This window comes from Hemicordylus capensis, chromosome 1 (assembly GCF_027244095.1).
Source record: "Hemicordylus capensis ecotype Gifberg chromosome 1, rHemCap1.1.pri, whole genome shotgun sequence".
Lineage (NCBI taxonomy): Eukaryota > Metazoa > Chordata > Lepidosauria > Squamata > Cordylidae > Hemicordylus > Hemicordylus capensis.
In genome coordinates, this window is record NC_069657.1 from 269954570 (window position 1) to 269973954 (window position 19385).

Here is a 19385-nt window from a genome sequence, read left to right on the forward strand (position 1 = left end):
GTCTTACAAACTGCAATTAGGCATTTTGACTCGGTGTGCTCTTCACCCTATGAGTCAGCCTTGTTCTGTGCTGCCGCCCTGGTGGCCTTCTTCGGAGCTTTTCAGGCAGCTGAACTGTTTCCAAAAGGGAGGGGCCACTTTGCTGACAGGGTGGTTCAGTGGGGTGATGTGGCGCTTAAGGCAGACTCTGTGAAGCTTAAGTTGTGCTTCTCCAAGATGGACCAGAGGGGCAGGGGGCATCTGGTCACCCTCCATAGGTCTGACAATCCTATGCTATGCTCTGTGTGGGCTCTAGAGCACTTTATGACCATGAGGGGGGTTGTTAGTGGGTGCCTTTTTGTGCACGCAGATGGGCGCCACCTGTCTCAGTTTCAGTTGTGGGCAGTGATGAAGAAGGCATTAGTGGCTGCTGGGGTGGCTACATCATGCCTGTCACTTCACTCCTTTAGGATTGGCACTGTGTCAGCAACATCTAGACTGGGTTACTCAGGGAAGGCCATACAGAGGCTAGGACGGTGGCGGTCTGGGGTATATTGCAGGTACGTGCACTGAGGGCATTGACAGCAATCACCAGTTTCCTTTTCTTCCTTGCAGGATTGAGGTCGCTGGCTGAGCATGCTAGAGTCCTCATCGTGGGGCATTACTTTGTGTTTTGGGTGTTCAAGTGGACACATGGTGCTGAACCAGGCACGCAGCTGGGACTGGGGCATTGGGCCTCGGTTACATGGCTTGGCCGGCGGGGCATATTATTTGCCCAATTTTTACCATTGCTTCTTGAATTTCTGGGGGATAATCTGCCACCGAATATCCTGGTGGTACACTTGGAGGGAAATGATCTGGTAAGTCAGTCAGGGCTCTCCCTCATTCACAAGGCCCGTTCCAACCTTGGAGTTTTGCAAGGTTCCTGGACATCATTATAGTATGGTCAGACATCATCCAGCGTAGGGTATGGAGAGGAGCGCATAAGCCAGGTAAAACCGAGAGAGCTAGAAGGAAGGTTAATGCAGCTTTGGCCCAGTTCTTGGCTTCAGTGGGTAGCAGCTGCTTGTCTCATATGGATGTATTATTTCCCCAGCCTAGCGTTTACAGGGCCGATGGCATACATCTTTCCCCAGAGGGTATGAGGACTTGGAGGACTTACGGCTGGGATTGGCCATGATACTTCATGGTTGGTGGGAGGCGTGGGGTGTTAAGCTAAGCTAACACCTGCCATGGCAGGCACAGTGCGGTGGAGAACAACAGCTAAGCCTTGGAGAGCACCTTAGGTAAGCATTTGGCATCATGAAGGGCTGTCAGATCCCATGAGGCTTGGCGGATCAGGGATGCTGACTTACTCCTTCTACTCTGTTGAACAACATCCTTCCAAAATTCTAGGTGGCTTCAGGGGGTGCCGCCAACAACAGAGACTTGACCTTTGGTCGGCTAAGATGGGCAGCCTCCGCTTTAGGGCTATGGGGCTGCCTGGAGCCAAGGTGTTATCGCCCGTGTCAACTAAGCCAAGGCGGCCACTTGAGTGGCTGGCCTTGTAGGAACCGCACTGTTGGGGGTGGAGTGCCAATCCCAGTTTATGTTCTCTTGCAGTTAAAATTTCAATAAATTGTGGCCCTTATTTACCAAATAACTTGTGTCTCGTGTCTCCTTGGGGTGTGGATGCAAAAGCAATGTATGACCTAGCAAAAGCTAGTCACACCTCAGGGTTCAGTCCTATGTAAATTCATCACATAATCCTAGGTACGCCATCATTAATGAGATTTACTTCTGAGTAAGCATGCACAGGATTATGTTGCATGTTCCAGCAATAATTAATAGGATTTAAATCATCCACGCGTAAGTCCTCTTCCACTGCTTTCAAAGGGACTTAGCCACAACTCAGTTTTTACGGATTCTGCCCTTATGTTTTTGTTTTGTTTTTTCATTAAAAGGATATTTTCTATTTATTTTATTTTATTTTATTTTATTTTATTTTATTTTATTTTATTTTATTTATTTATTTATTTATTTAGAGATTTAATATACCGCCCAATCCACACAACTCAGGGTGGTCAGCATCTGAGATTTTAAAAATAAAGAAACAAAAATTAAAGTGCAAATGCCTGGCAGAAAAGAAATGTCTTCAATAAAGTTTTAAAGGCTGAAAGGGAGGAGGCAGGCCGAACCTGGGGGTGGAGGAGAGAATTCCAAAGTGAAGGGGCAGCAACAGAGAATGCCCTTCCACGAGCCCTAGTACTATGGACCTCTCTGAGACCAGGGACCGAAAGAAGGGCAACCTGAGAAGATCTCACAGGACAGGCTGGCCAGGAGAGGCTATTGCTATTTGATATCTGTTTTGGACAGGTAAAGGGTTGCTACCAATTGGTACCCCAGTTAGTTACCTCATACCTCCTGAGTACTCCTCACTGTAAAGATGATGTTGTTAGATGGCAGTAAATTAAAGGAAGTGCATGGTCAGACTGGGGGAAGCTGAGGGTGGGGTCAGGCTTTGCTTCTTCTGTTCAGTTCACTGGCTGCCATACAGTGCAAGGGATTATTTCCCACAGGCATTGCATCACACAAGCTTATAACAGGCACTGCTTAAGAGGCTGCAATTCTCCACACACTTACCTGGGACTTTTACACACAGCGGGCTTTACTGCAAGTTTACTGGGTGACTTTACTGCGAAATTGAAGTTGTCCCAAAGAACCAATGCTAAATCATTTGGTTGTTGTTGTTTTTTTACTCTGGATATAAATCAGGCTACACTCTAATGAGCAGTGAAAAACCTGAATTGTGTATGAACTGCTCCCCAATAACTTGCGGGGGCTTCAGGGTAAATCTGGCCAACATGTGAATGCAGCACCTCCATTCCAGAGGAGATGTGTGTTAAAGGGCTTTAAAAGCCTCCTGTGAAAAACCTCCTGGAATCAAACTTGACTGAATTTGTTCAGAATTCTGAGAAAACAGACATAGGCTCACCTTGCATGGTTGAAAGTCTCCTTTGCTAATCTGCAGCGAGGGGGCCATTTTAATAATTAGCGTTGTTCGTGTGTTCTAGGCATTAGAAGTAGCACAAATATATAGTACTCAATGTATATCACTATATATTGTGAAGTGCGCATGTGTGTGTATTCAGTGAAATGTATTTCCAGGCAGCATACTTATTTTGAAATATCGGACTTAAATCCTTGGGGGCCTGAGGTGTGCGGAGGCCCTGGACTTTGAGGGGGGGGCGCATTTTAGAATCTCATCTCTGGGCCGAGTCCAACCTCGCTACGCCCCTGGATGTTGAGAAGTATGCATATGGGAGCTCTGGAAAATACTTCACATTACAAAAGAAGGGAAACATTTTTTTAAAAAAACCCTGCTTGCAAGATCTGAAGAATTCTGCCATTCAGAATTTGGGCAAACACTCTCCCAGTCTTACCTCTGCTGCATATTTTTGTTTTTCTTTTCCTTTGAAAGGTTCACCTCTTTCTCTTTGGGGCCTACCCAGGGCAAACGCAAGTTACTCCAAAGAATTATTTAATTTTTCTGGGATTTCATGAAGTGCAGTATTCTCACTAATCACAAGCAAATGCCTTTGCCTGGAATTGCCATACAGTGGTTTTAACCCAGCCTTAACGCTAGAAGAAAAGTTGTCTTTGCATACTGAAGGGGTGCAAAACTGCCTCAGGCCCCCTTACAGTCATACTTCTGAAGGTTACTATTAATTGTCAGTGTGTTCACCTGCTTGTAGCTCTTGGAGATGTGTGACAGCAGGAACTTTATAATGTGAACATGATCAGCAAAATTTATTCCAGTGGCTTCATTAGTTAAGAAATACTTTACCTTGCTTGGAAACTGCAGATATGCATATATTATTATTGGGAATGGAGGAAAGTTGCACTAATAGTTAATTCTGTCCATTGATTATATCTGACTTCTCTTGTAACCAAGGATTCTGTCATTTTTCCCATACAGCCCACTGCCACAGGTTATCCTCTCCTTTCATTTAACTGAAATGTGTTGAAAATGAAATGTTTTGAAAATACCTTTCATCTGTTAAAGTGGATTATTGGTAAATACAATGGAGTTTCACAAAATAGGGACAAACAAAACGTATTTTCTCAATATGCTGACATTGCATCCCAGTTGTTTCCCCACAAAATATCCAAAAAATCATCACAAACTATGGTAATTTGCCACCACTCTGACTGTTCAGCATCAGAAAAGCCTTAACATCCTCTTAGAAAAAGAGCCCCAAATATTCTCTGGATTCCTGTAATGGGTAAGTGTAAGCCCAATGTGGTAACATGGGTTGGCAAAGGGTTAAAACCACAGGCATGTTCATTTAAAAGCTGCAGTTACAAACGAAATTGTGCTTATTCTAAAGGAAATGGCATTTCATCATAAAAGGAAGAAAAACGGGCAAGAACATATTCAAAATACAAGACTCCTCAAGAATATCTTTCACACTGCTTAGCAAAGAATGCAAGTCCCCCAGCCTTACAAAAGTCCATTGTTTTCAAGCCATTTTCGAAGAGCCTATCCAGACTGTGACTTGTACCACCTTGACTTCTGGTGGTTCCTATGGACAATGTTGCTGAATGGCCAGGTGGCACACAGCCCTTCTTGCAGTGTTGTGGCCATACCTCTGTCCACTTACACATACTCCTCCAGTTCTTGCTCTAGCAAGATGAGCTCCAGTAATCCTTGCCAGTGTCCCTCTCCCCACTGCCCCATCCAGTTTCTCTGGTGTTTTGGTGCTATAGCATCCTCCTACCAACCTGTAAATCCACCTAACCGTCTTTGCTGCTACCAGTGGTTTCCCAGATAGCGGAAGGTGCTATCTCAGAAACCACTGGCACATTAATGAGGATGGGGAGGCCTTGTGGATAGAAGGAAACAGGAATTGGGTATCAACACTTAGGGAGGAAATATGGTTGCTGGTTCCCTGCCCCCTCCCTCCCTTGTGCTTTGCCCTGAACAGTCTGTTTGTAGCACTGTCTGCTTCCCACCCCTACTGGCATGCCACTCTCACCCAAATTATTATTTTTTAATTATTATTATTATTATTACATTTATATCCCGCTCTTCCTCCAAGGAGCCCAGAGTGGTGTACTACATACTTGAGTTTCTCTTTCACAACAACCCTGTGAAGTAGGTTAGGCTGAGAAGTGACTGGCCCAGAGTCACCCAGTTAGTTTCATGGCTGAATGGGGATTTGAACTCAGGTCTCCCTGGTCCTAGTCCAGCACTCTAACCACTACACCATGCTGGCTCTCAAACGGATGGGGGTGGCATGGTGAGTATTGCAGCTCTACAGCAGCAAGTTGTGGAAGCTGAACCAGAGTAAAGAAAATGAGTCTAAGAACTCCCTTTTGCAAGTGTGGCCATGATTGCCTCCTAGTTAGTAGTACCAAGGGAAAAGTAAAGGTAGTCGAACATAGTCTTCCTTCACAATGTGAACTCTCTAAGCATAGAGGCCTGGAGTAGCTTTTTAAAATGTTATCTGTGTTTAAACTACTGCCTTAAATGTTTCTCTTTCTGCTAATTTTGCCTACACATTAAGGTCATTATCATGACCAGCCACAGCTCTAGGATAGGAGCAGGAAAACCTGGGTAGAGCAATGGGACATGATCTTACCTTGCTGCTACCCATGGGACCTGCAATATTTCATGACAGATCTAGATCTAGGCAGGGGGAGAGAGAGAGAGATGAGTGTGTGTAGATGGGAGAAATGGCAGGAGGAAACACCATGCATGTGCATGACTTGTACTAACTGTGCATAGAATTCATGGTTATATTCCATTGAATTTCCTGCATTTACCCCTCCATCTTGAAAGGCTCAAAAGACTTAAGGGTTGCTTGTGAGTTGGAGGCAGATGGCTGACTGCCATACACACATCTTGTTTCCCTTCCCCAGAATAAAGAAGTCAGAAAAAGCACTAAGGTTGCACCCACCCATACAACCTGATTTCAGTGCTTAACAATGTTGAAGATGATGGAGACTCTCATATGTATTTCTGGGTGTAAGTATAGAAGATGGCACTTATTTTGGATTCCTTTATGAAGAGTGCAAAGCTGTTATCACGTATTAGCGTTGGACTAGAAAGGCCAGTAAACAGTTGGAATGTAAAGATGGGACAGTCAGTTTTGAGAGGAAAGGATAGTGGAGCCCATTAAGTAAAATAAACTAGGGGTGCACACGAAGCGTTTTAGTGCCTCTGTTTTAAGGCGCCAAAGTGCTTTGAGCTGTCCCAGACAAATCATTTTTGTGGGGACAAGTGGCTGCATTAACAGGAGGGAGGCCTCTCCATTTCTCCCCCACCACCCCACCACGGCTCTGTCCGTATTAAGCAGCCTCCTGTCTGTTTTTAAAAGCCACGCCGAGGCTGCTTCTTGATTGGGAACAGCAAGTTCCTTGTTCCCAGCATCCTGTGTCAGCATTGGCCCGAAATTGGCATCTGAGCATATGCAGACGCCATCTTGAGTGGACAGCAAGACTATGCTGACCACTCAAGATGGCATCCATATATGCTCAGAAACCATTTCCAGGCCAAGTCTGCCACAGGCTGCTGGGAACAGGGAACTTCCTGCTCCCAAGCAAGAAGCAGCCACGGTGTGGTATTTAAGAACAGACAGGAGGCTGCTTAATACGGACAGAGCCGTGCTGGGGTGGTGGGGGAGCAAAGGAGGGGCAGGGAAGACCTGCCTTCCTCCTGTTAAAGTAACCACTCTCTGCCCTTCTTCACTTTGTGCACATCCCTGAAAGAAACCTGCACAACACCCAGCAGATACACATCCCAGGGGTGTAGCAAGGTTGGAGTGGGCCCAGAGACAAGATTTTAAAATGGGCCTCCCTCACTGAAGCTCAGCTCATGAAGTAAAGAAATCTTAAATGAGGCTGAATAGTGGTCATTTTGTAAATTGTGTACGATGCCAGTCATTTAATGGTACTAGAGAAAGACATGTTGTTCTGGTAGCTCCAGGTCTTAACACTCACATCAATTTTGGAGGATGAATACAACTGAAGGAAGCCCGGGCGGGTGTGCATCTGGGGGAGTCAGTCATGTGACTTGCCTCGGGGGGGTCCCCCAAGACAGTGGGCCCCTAGACAACTGTCTCCCCTTGCCCTATTATAGTTACGCCCCTGGCACATCCTATCGAGTTTAGGAAGTCTGTATCTGTGCACACTGCACAGTTAGGGCTTAAAGGCTTGTGACATAGGGGAGGCCAAATGCTCTGGAAACACTTCTGCAAATCCAGAAAGGGAAGGTTCAGGCCAGTGCAACATGGCCCATCAAGCAAAATATGGCCCACCAGGCATGTATGACAACACCCCTTCCCCACTGCCACAATTTGCAGCTTTAGGCAAGTAGCAAATATTGAAATGTTATTAAGCCCCTGGTAGGTCACCATAGAATAATAGTTGGTCTTTGTGTGTCACAAGTTGCCAGGTGCATCCTTTTCTGGAAGAAAATTTATTTATTTATTTAACATATTTTTATACCTCCCAAAACAATGCTGTACATGCTGGTAACCTCCAGGCTTGACTATTGCATTGCGCTGTACATTGTTGCCGGGTTGGTCTCCAGAGTAACCCAAAGATACGATATTACTCCTTTTAAAAAGAAGGTTTCAATACGTTTCTGGGCAAAATACAAAGAGCTGGTTATTTTTTGATTGCTTGATTAATTGATCGATTGTTGATTGATTAAGTGCCATCAAGTTGGTGTCGACTCTTTGCATTTTATTACTTACTAGTTGACCGGGCGCATAGCATCTGCGCCCCTAGTTCTCCCTGGCTACCCCCCCTTCAGCCCCTTCTCCCTAACTCTTCCCCCAGGTGTCTCTAACCACCGCCCACCCTCTCGCTTCTCTCCCCCCCCTCCCCGCTTGTGGTTTCAGACCGGCTTGCTGGCCCGTTTGCTCCTGCTGCCGCTTCCTCACACTGGCGGTGCGCAGTGCCCGCCACGGCTGGTCCCGCCGCCGTCCGCCCACCCGTCCGCCATTTCCCTGGGCAGCAGCTCAGCAGTCTCATGAACCAGGGGAAGCAGTTGATGTGAGGAAAGCTGGAAGCCTTGAGCTCCACCGCCCAGCCAATCCAGCGCCTCGGCTTCCCAGCCAATCCGCTGGGTTGCCGGGACACATCCCCACAGAGGCACGTCTACGGGGATTAATAATATAGATAAAACCCTTAATAGCTTGGGCCCAGAGTATTTAAATTGTAAACCACCATGAGATGCTTGAATTTGGCAGTACAGAAGTGTGCTAAATAAATAAATAATTGTGCAAGCCTGTCCTGTTTGCTCCTTGTAATCACCTCGTTGGCTTTCATCCACTTCCTTTGCCTCATTTATTTAAAAATCAGTTAAATATTCTCAATAAATGCACACCACTGAAGAGAGATCTATTGATTACTCTCCTGGTGGTATCTCCCTGCTGAGTAGACAGAAGAAGGCTTTGCTGCCATACAGGAGAGAGTATGCCTTATATCTATCAACATAAGTTCTCTTGAGGCAAAATCTAGCTAACTCTTCCATTTCCAAACTACCTTTTGGAATGATCTTTTCTTATTCTCAAAACCAGATGTTGAGTTTGCTTCAAAGATTTATGTCAAGTTCATTTAAAAAGGGTGATCTTGGGTGGATGAAAACTGATAGACCGTCACCATTATTGCTCAAGACAGAGAAAACAGAAAGTGTAGACAACAGAGGAAGGTACATGAAAGAACTGGAAACTTTCTCTTGGCACTTTAGCCATGGATAGGGCTTATTTTAATTCTGAACAGCAATCCAATGGTTTCTTCATTTATACAAGTCTGTAACTTCATGTTCTCTCGTTTTAATTAAGTAGGGAAACCTCCAGGAAATAATTCCATAAATAGATAGTTGGAGGAAAGACTCAAGCAAGCATACCTAGTCTGTCCAAGAGAAATATCATCATAATTGGTGCTTGCTGGCTTGTACAACCTCTGGGAATGGAGGACTTTCTTATCAAAAGAATTCGGTAACAATTACATCTGGGGGCTGTGTATATGTCATGACATAAAACACAGCCTGAATTAATTATTTAGTGTGGTTGAGCCCACTTTTGACTTATAAGCTATAAAAAGTCTGCCTGGGAGATAATTAATTATTGCTGGAAATAACATATAATTACAATGTTGCAGGGAACAGATAAGAATTAATGTGCCAGGTGTAAGAAGATTAGACCAGCCTGACAGAAATGAGCAACTAAAAGAATTTATAGATGGAGGCTTACAGCCATTTCGTACATACCGACTAGGAAGTGGGACCACATGATGGCTGCTTGGTGGCTTATTTGAAATGAGATAATCCTTTGCAGGCAGGTCCCCATATCACAATCCTGAAGCCTAAATGAGATTAATTGGCAGTCTGCATTGAGAAACCCGGAATGGAGAGGCACATGGCCGCATCACATTTGCATACCTTTCCTATAGGAATGTACAATGACAAAGAAATAATGAGAAATTCAGCTTTACCTTATGCTTTCATAGTATGCACTACCATAGTCAGTATGTGAACACATTGTTGTCTCTGGAAATATTGGCAGGCAACTTCTGCAAAAACTAAATGAGGGATACATTGTGGGTATATCTTCAGCCTGTGCATGGATGCCAAAGTCAGAACTGGATCGGACCCAGTCCAATCCAGACCCACAAATGTCAGTTTGAAGTCCTTCCAAGTCAGGATTGGGGTCGAGATCAGACAAACCTTTAAAAATGTCGTAAAAGTAACTGCAGGTACTCACTGTTAAGGAGAAAAGTAACAACACCAGAGAGAAGAGGCAGCCAGTGAGGATGGTAATGAGGTGGGGGGGATCTTTAAAATACATTACTGTTCATACCACTGGCAACTGGAAGCCGCCGGGAGCAGCAGCACCCCACCCAGCATCCTGACCTCGGAACATTCACGGCGGCCATTTGCATGGTCAGCATGGTATTGTTGATCACACAAATAGCCTCTGCGTATAAACAGAGGCCAGATGAGTGCCATAGCTCATGGAGCCCATGGTGGAGCCCCTCTGCGCCACCAGGCCCCACTGCGCCACCAGGAGCCCCTGGTGGCGCAGTGGTAAAACTGCCACCCTGTAACCAGAAGGTTACAAGTTCGATCCTGACCAGGGGCTCAAGGTTGACTCAGCCTTCCATCCTTCCGAGGTCGGTAAAATGAGTACCCAGAATGTTGGGGGCAATATGCTAAATCATTGTAAACCGCTTAGAGAGCTCCGGCTATAAAGCGGTATATAAATGTAAGTGCTATTGCTATAGCTGCAGCAGCTGCCATGTGGGATGCTGGGTGGGGCACCGCTGCTCCTAGCGGCTTCCAGGTGCTAACGGTATGAACATCAAGTGATGTCTTTTAAAGGTACCTCTCACCACCCTCACTGGCCACCTCAGCCAAAGAGTCACATGGGAAGTGATGTAACATCAGAGAATCTCAGGAGAAACACATAAATCAGTCAAATCAGCTGCTTGTGAGTAAAAAGCCTTTAATTGTTTAAAAAGCCAGGCAGGCAGGTGGTCAGATACAGAGCAGGAGATGGGAACCCCGCCCACACACACACATACCCATTGTGATTGCTAAAAAAAAAGAAGAAGAGCAGACTCTAGCCACCCATTTGGAGCTCTGGAAACCTCCATCCCCCCCCCCCCCGAAAAAGTCTGATCCAAATTTGTCTGTACAAGTTTGGGTTCGGTCTGTGAACACCTCCAATGTGGGTAAAATCGGACCATGCTCAAAGTCAGGCAGTCCCAGGCTTTTTGTCCATTCTGCATTGTAGCTTTTATAAGTTTGAGAGGTGTGCTTGGCTAGGTTAGGGCATGAGAACCCCTGCTAACTTGGCAAAGAGGCACCTTTTAATGTGGTGATTCTCTATTTAGCAAGGGGAGAGTAACTGGCCCTACCCACCACCAGCACAGTACTTCTAGTGACTGTTGCTGGTGTCTATCTTATGTTTCTTTTTAGATTGTGAGCCCTTTGGGGACAGGGTTCCATCATATTTATTTGTTATTTCTCTGTGTAAACCGCCTTGAGTCATTTTTGGAAGGGCGGCATAGAAATCGAATGAATGAATAAATAAATAATGAGAAAGACTATAATGCATTTGGCTTACTGGTATTATAAACTGGTTCAAAACCAGAAAAATACAGAGGTTAAAAATGAGTTGCCAAAATATACATACACTCCTGGCACCCAGTTTGTTTTGGAAGTTTCATGTTATGCTAAGGGAAAATGAGCTTCCAGATTGATTCTTATTTTTCACATGATAGAAGACTTCATTTAAAAGCAGCATGGATTTCTGTCATTTCTTCTACATTTTTTTTTTGGAACAGGATACAATGCTACTCCATCACAATTATGCTGGATTTCTCCATTGTTTCCCCTGGGCAGCATCCTTTTTTAAAAGAAAGAAGACATGACAAAAAATTATAGCATCAAAAGTAGCCAAGAAGTTTCATCTCCAGACAATGGAATTGTAACTTTAGACCAGTTCTATGTTTGAGACAGGTTCAAGACTCTGAGCCAAGATGCGGGAACCGAGAGACAGAGGCCATTCACATGACTGGGTGGGCAGGGCAGCGGGTGGGCAGTGGGGGAAGGCTGGTTGAACTCACCTACCCCATAGATGAGCTCTGTTGCTGGGAGGGTACTTGCAGATTGTACTTGCAGAGCTTCAGAGGCTGGGACAACATATCCCATCCTCTGGATATCTCACAATGCACCGTGTGACATGCACAGCGCATTGGGTGATTCCCCCAGGAGATGGGCACTCTAGGCGCCTGTCTTTGTGTCTGCTGGGGCTGAATATAGTCCCAGTGAACACACAATCCCAGAGCATGGTTAAGGGCTCACTTGAGCCCTTAACCCTGGCTAAGAGTTGGCACAAAAACAGATATTCTGCTGTTCATGTGGGCTCTTCTATGTAAACCACTTTGGGAACTTTTGTTGAAAGGTGGTATATACATATTCCTAGTCGTAGTAGTAGTATTCCTAGGAAAATAGATCACAGATAGAGTTTTGAAATGCTCAACTCTTCCTCATGCAGTTCTGCATGCCCTATTGCCTATTCTTATCATCTTTCCATTTAACACAAAATGACCAAGAAAAAAGAAAAAACCCTCAAGGCCACTTGGGCAAGTGGGTCATTTAGCAATCCTCTCTCCATCTTCTCTGTTGTGGTTTTTCCCCCTTGCCAATTTACTTGCACTAAGGAAGAGGCTGTAGCCCAGTGGTAAAGCACCTGCTTTGAAGAAACTCAAAGTTCACTCTGGTATCTCCAGCTAAGAGACCTGTATCTGAATCCTACAGAGCTGCTGCCAGTCAATGTATACAGTGAGGCCAATGGTCTGACTTGGTATAAGGCAACTTCATATATTTCAGTGGTGGATGTGTTAGTATGTGGTAGGATAATTTCCCCTCTTGAAATTCAAGCTTTAAAAAAACCAACACAATTTCAGAGGTGTGAATTGACAACATTTGCTCAGCGTACTGAATACTTTGTTTCATAGTAAGGCTTATATGCAGAGGTGAGATTTGATTTATTCCTTCATGGAGATTGCTTGATATAATACATATTATAGCTTCAATTGATCCACTGTGTTTTGATTCCAACTGCACTCTACCATGTGAGCAAATGATGAATTGATTCTTGTGAGCATTTATGCATTACAGATGGTTATGGATAATATCTTGATATAGACCTGAAATTAAATAAAAAGAATATCTGTGCCAGTGGGTTATGGCTGAATGTCTGAAAACTCGGGAAACTGAAATTAAAACCTAATGTTCTAGAATCTAGTAGTTACATAAGATAACACTCAGCACTAACATCATATATGAATAGTGTGTTTTGTGTATTTATTTAACATCATCTATTATTGGGACATCATAGACAGGCTGACCTTTCATGAGGCAAGGTGAAGCCTCAGGCAGCAGACAATTGGGGCACCAGCAGGATCTGACCCTTGTAAGCTTTGCAAGGAGCACCTCTCCTCACACTCCTTGCAAGAAGCACGAGGAGAGAATTGGAGGCTGCTTCCTTCCTTCCCAGTCTTGTGCCTCTTTCAAAGCTTGCAAACAGCCAGCTTTGAGAGGGGGCTGGCCTCCACCAGGGTCATGGGGCAAAGTAGCATGTGGCACCTCACCATAATACTTTGAGCCGTCCCTGCTCACAGAGGATGATGTGGGAGCACCAGTTTAATTTCTGGCATCCATACCAGTTCTGAAACTCTAATAAAATATGTGATGTTCTTTCCTATGTATCACTTATGCTCTACGATGCTCACATTACTAGCCTTCAAGAGGCTGAGCTAGGAATGCTAGTCATCTATGAGGATTTTTTTTTAATGTGGGTACTGTTGCTGTGATGGTGTGGACAATGATCCTGAACCTTCCTTAGTCTAATTAAATCTGATTTAACTTTCCATTGGGGGAGAATGTGAAATAGTTAGGTATGTAAACTCTTGCACAAAGAAAGAGGCAATGTTGTCGCCCGCCCAATAACAGGAATGCATAGGGAATGAGCATCCAAGGACAGATGTCTGTTAACACTGCATTCATGTCACTGAGATAAACAGAGCAATTCTATTTGTCTCCACACCAGTGATGACAGGAGGCATACTCTTTGTGTAAAAGGGGCACTATTTTATTTAAATCCAACAGCCAATTAGAATGGCATCGGTAATGGTACTCTAGCCACCAACAGTGTGGGTCTAATCTAATATAAATGCCCATCTACAAGCCTTAACCTGATTCCATATTGGGCGTTTACACCCTCGCTCACAGCAGCATCACAGCTCTAAGGGTGTTAGCTGCCTTTCTTAACCAACCTGAGAATGTCAAGGCATTGGGAAAGAACAAACATTGCCTCCCCCATGTTGCACAGCCTTTGAGTCTGGTGATGTCCGCCTACCCACACTCCCATGTAGAGAAATTCAAGCCATGACTCCATGAGCCATAAAGTCATTAGGGAATGACCAGAATTTCTCCTCACACCAAATGCATACCTTAGGATGCTTACCAGTAAACTGACTTAGGTATCCATAGACCCACACTGCACTTGCCTAGTTGTGATCGGGAAACCTAACTAAGAGAAACAGTGTGAGGTAGGTGGAAAAGACTCCCCAAAGAGGCATATACATAGAAAGCCAAATATTCCCTACCCATCCCCAACAGGACTAACAGTAAAACTCAAACTGTGATCCAGGGAAGGAGGGAAGGACACTGCTCACAAGTCAAAGGAGGAGACTGGGTAGGCACAGGCATGAGTAGTTTATTTATTTATTTACTTAATTTATTTACGGTCAGTGACCAAAAGAGAAATGTACAGTCATTAATAACTCAAAATAACATAAAATCCTTAAAATAAGAGTGTGTGTGTGTGTGTGTGTGTGTGTGTATACACACATATATATACACATACATATATACATATACACACACACCTAAAAATGGCAGTTTTTTAAAAAAAAAGAATACCCTCATGAGTTTAAGACTCTTATTTTAAAAACCACATAACAGTACTTAGCAACTGTTCTGGAGAGTACTGAATCTTCATCGGCTAATAAGTACTTTAAAAGAAGATCCCCGGTTTCCCCCTTCAAATTATTTAGCAAGGGATGGATTAATTGCTGCCTTGCATCCTGGTAAAGTGGGCACTTTAATAAAATATGGGCCATTGACTCAATCTCCTGGCCGCAAGGACATATGCGCTTTTCATAGGGCAATTTGTTATACTTCCCATATAAAAGCGCTGAAGGGAAGGCGTTAAACCTCGCCCTAGAGAAAGCCCATCTATGATTGCATTGAGTAATCATAAACAAGTAGGTAGCTGGGCTTAAGTCTGTCTTTAGCTGTACAGATTTGTAAAATTGAGGTAAAATAGCCCTCTCATTTTGTATTTCTATATCGACCAGTTCCTTCTGGGGAAGTGTGACCCCATCTAGAACAGGCAGATCAAAATCATCTCTCGAGTTCCTACCCCACGCAATGAGTACCTCCATCTTAGCCAGATTCAGTCTCAGTTTGTTATACCTCATCCAGCCCATCACTGACTCCAGGCAGGCATTTAGGGAGGTTATGCCCTCTCCCGATGATGCTGACATGGAGAAATAGATTTGGGTGTCATCAGCATACTGATAGTACCCTGCACCAAATCTCCTGATGATCTCTCCCAGCGGTTTCATGTAGATATTAAACAACATTTAATATCTATAGAGATAGACAATATCTATAGAGCCAGCGTGGTGTAGTGGTTAGAATTCTGGACTAGGACCGGGGAGACCCGAGTTCAAATCCCCATTCAGCCATTAAACTAGCTGGGTGACTCTGGGCCAGTCACTTCTCTCTCAGCCTAACCTACTTCACAACTGAGTTGTGAAGGAGAAACTCGAGTATGTAGTACACTGCTCTGGGCTCCTTGGAGGAAGAGCGGGATATAAATGTAAAAATAAATAATAATAATAATAATAACATTGGAGACAATATGGAGCCCTGGGGAACACCATACAAAAGTTCAGATTTTGAAGAACAGCAGTCTCCAAGGAACACCATCTGGAACCTGCCCGAGAGGTAAGAGTGGAACCACTGCAAAGCAGTGCCTCCAACTCCCAACCCCCTCAGATGCTCCAGAAGGATACTATGGTCAATGGTATTGAAAGCCGCCAAGAGGTCCAAAAGGACCAAGAGAATCACACTTCCTCTGTCAAATGCCAATTGGAGATCATCCACCAGGCCGACCAAGGCAGTCTCCACCCCATAGCCAGCCCGAAAGCCAGTTTGAAATGGGTCAAGATAATCAGTTTCATCCAAGACTGTCTGGAGCTGGGAGGCCACCACCCTCTCAATTACCTTGCCCAGCTACGGAAGGTTGAAGACAGGCCTGTAGTTGTTCAAGTCTGAGGGATCCAGGGTAGGCTTCTTCAGAAGCGGTCTAATAATTGCCTCCTTAAGACAAGGAGGCATCCTACCTTCCCTCAGAAACGCATTTATAATCCCTACCAGGCCTTCTACAACAACCCCCCTGCCAGATAATATAAGCCATGTCGGACAAGGGTCAAGAGAACAGGTGGTAGGCTGCACCATTCCAATCAGCTTGTCCACATCCTCAGGAGTCACAAACTGGAACTGATCCAACCTAATCACACAAGAGGAGTCGCTGGACACCTCCACATCAGATACTGAGGTAATTGTGGAGACGGGTCTAAATCGGCCCAAATACGAGAGAGTATTATGTGTTTAATGAATTCTTTTCCACAAAGAATTCATTAAACACATCACAGCGGGTAATCGATGGTTCCAGATTCTGATTCAAGGGAGGAGGGGCACTCACTAGCCCTCTCACAACCCTGAACAACTCCACTGGACGTGAATTTGTGGATACAATACGGGCAGAAAAGAATCGCTTCTTTGCCGCACGTATGGCCTGAGCATAGGTCTTCAAATGAGCTCTATGTTGCAATCTGTCGGATTCAAGCCGAGTCTTTCTCCACTTGTGCTCCAGTCGTCTACCTCGCCGCTTCAGCCCCTGTAGTTCTTCCGTATACCAAGGGGCCAATTTTGAAGCAGGTCGGAGAGCACACTTAGGAGCAATCATGTCTACTGCCCCAGTGAGTTTGCTGTTCCAATTCTCCACCAGGGCATCAACAGGATCACCAGCAGAGCCAACATTAAACCCCTCCAAGGCTTCTTGAAATCCTATTGGATCCAATAACCTTCTTGGGCAGATCATCCTAATAGGACCCTCGCCCCTGTGAAGGTGGGAAGTGATTGTGAGTCCGACCTTAACCAGATGGTGGTCTGTCCATGACAATGGGTAAATCACAGGATTCCCCACCCATGGAACACCACCCTGATCAGAGTGAAAGACCAAATCAAGCGTGCGACCAGCAATGTGCGTCGGCCCCAAGACCACTTGGGATAGGCCCATAGTCATCATGGCCGCTATGTACTCCTGAGCTTCCCCGGACAAATTGGTCCCAAAGTGAACATTGAAGTCCCCCAGCACCACAAGCCTGGGGGACTCCAACACCAAGTCCGAGACCAAGTCCATCAGCTCAGTTAGGGACTCTGTTGAGCAGCGGGGCGATCGGTACACCAACAGAAGTCCCAGTCTATCCCTGGTCCCCAGACTTGAGTACACACATTCGATATGGTCCGACACTCTAACAGGGATCCTGGTAAGGGAAAGGTTATTCTTATAGACCACAGCCACTCCACCTCCCCACCCACGGTCCCTCGCCCGCACCTCAACAGAGTAGCCTGGAGGAAGAAGCTGGGACCACACTGGGCCCCCAGCCTCCCCAAGCCAGGTCTCTGTAATACATACCAGGTCGGCACCTTCATCCAGAATCAAATCATGGATGGTTTCTGATTTGTTCTGGACCGACCTGGCATTACAGAGGAGCAAGGTGAGGTTTCAAGGATGATCGGCACTGCTCCCCAAGGTCAAAGAACTGGCAGGACAGCCGGAAGGGGAAACAGCTATTAGATTTCCAAGTCCCCTTCCCCTGTAACGGCCTGCTGACCTGCCAACTTTACTTGGTTGGCTCACCCTACCCCTTAAGCTCCTTAACCAATAGGAACCTCCTCCCAGCCTCGTGCTTCAGTAGGCTGGTGAGGCAAAGATGCCGCACCCATTACTAGCACAGGCGAGCAGCAACATTCTGGTGTACAATCCCACCCCCCTGCCAGAGAACCTAGTTTGGATTTTATTACTGATTGAATTTTTAGGCCTTATAGGGGTAGAACAGTTTTTATGCTTTACATTAATGATAATAACTTGCCAATAAAATACAAAAATCCATATTTATCTATCTTGATTTGGATGCTCACCAATTATTTTATGATGAAATTTTATTCTTGATAATCTGCCTGGAGTAGCATGAGTTTTTGATAATGTATTTATCCAGCCTTTCTGCTCTGTGATAGTTTCTGACATGTGCATGAATTTGCCTTAAAATGCAATGTGGAAAAGAAGGGAAGGAAATTGCCTATGTTTAATAATCCTACTTGAAATTATTGCAATTAGTCTTTGGAATTCACAGCTCATTGAAGAAGCAAATGGAGCAGGAGTGGAATGGCTTTCGATTTTGCTATTGTTATTGTTTTGCTGTAGACCATTCCCTGATAGTTCCCATCATTATGCGGGAAAATAGAAATATAATTTCATTTTTAAATGAAAGCCAAGCATTTGTCAGTTATTTCAGAACGCAGATGCAATTATAAAGCATTGTACAAAAGGGCAAGGCTTCCAGCTTTCCTCACATCAACTGCTTCCCCTGGTTAATGAGGCTAAGGTCACTTTTTGGAGAATTACCCTGTGTGATTTAGCACTCATTTGCAGCATATATCATTAAATGTATCCTGAGTAAAGACTAAAAATGTCAAGTTCTATATGTTCACTAATCCCAGGCAACAGGCAGATATAATGATGTATGCTATTTAACAATCTGGAAGGAGTGAAAAGAAGGTGAGGCTTTTTGGAACTTGCATACTCATCCAAAACTAAAGTTTTCTAAGACAGTTTAGATTGATGCCTGGCCAGGAGACAAAATGGCTGACATTCTCCACAGCCCTCCAGCAACAGAAGGAGGTCTGTAGGTCCACAAGGAACCTTAAATGTCCCTGTGCTGAAAGCTTCTTGTGCAACAGACTGGGCATAGAGGGGGAGGGATAGCAATTTTTGCATACCTCCCCTTCCTCCAAAAGCCCTTTTTGCTTATATAAATATTTTCCTTCGATCTGACCCTCAGGAACATATTTATACAAGTAGAAATTAATTTTGGAAGAAGGGAAAAGATGCAAAAATGGCTTCCCCCCCATGACTGGTCTGTTGCCCAAAAACCTTCAGTGAAGGGATGCTGAATGCTCCTTGTGGACCCACAGCCCTTCTTCCATTACTGGAGGGTTGCAGAAGATGTCAGCCACAATGGTGTAGCAAAGACGCCAGAAGTTCTTAACCAGGCTGCCGCCACCGGCCCCCACAGGGCTGATTTTTGGGGAATTTTTGAAGTTTTAGTGTCTTTGGGGCAGAACGAGGGCATAGCGTGGGATCTGGGCAAAAAGAGTGGGGTGGGGTGGTAGTGCCTAATGGGTGGAGGCTACCACCCCAATTTCAGAGTGATTGGGCAGAGGGCTGTTTTTTTGGGAATTGTTGAAGTTTACGCGTCTTTAAGGTTTTTCCCCATAGAGAAGCATTGAGGTGCCACCAAATGTATAGCTTCAGGCGGGGGGCAAAGGGGTGGCCTAGAGCAGTGTGGGGTTTGTGGTTGTGCCAGGTAGGGTCAAGGAAGCTACCTGAATTTTTTCAAAGGATTTGGGAAGAGGGCTGTTTTGGGGGGAATTGTTGAAGTTTATGCGTCTTTAAGGTTTTCCCCCATAGAGAAGCATTGAGGTGTCA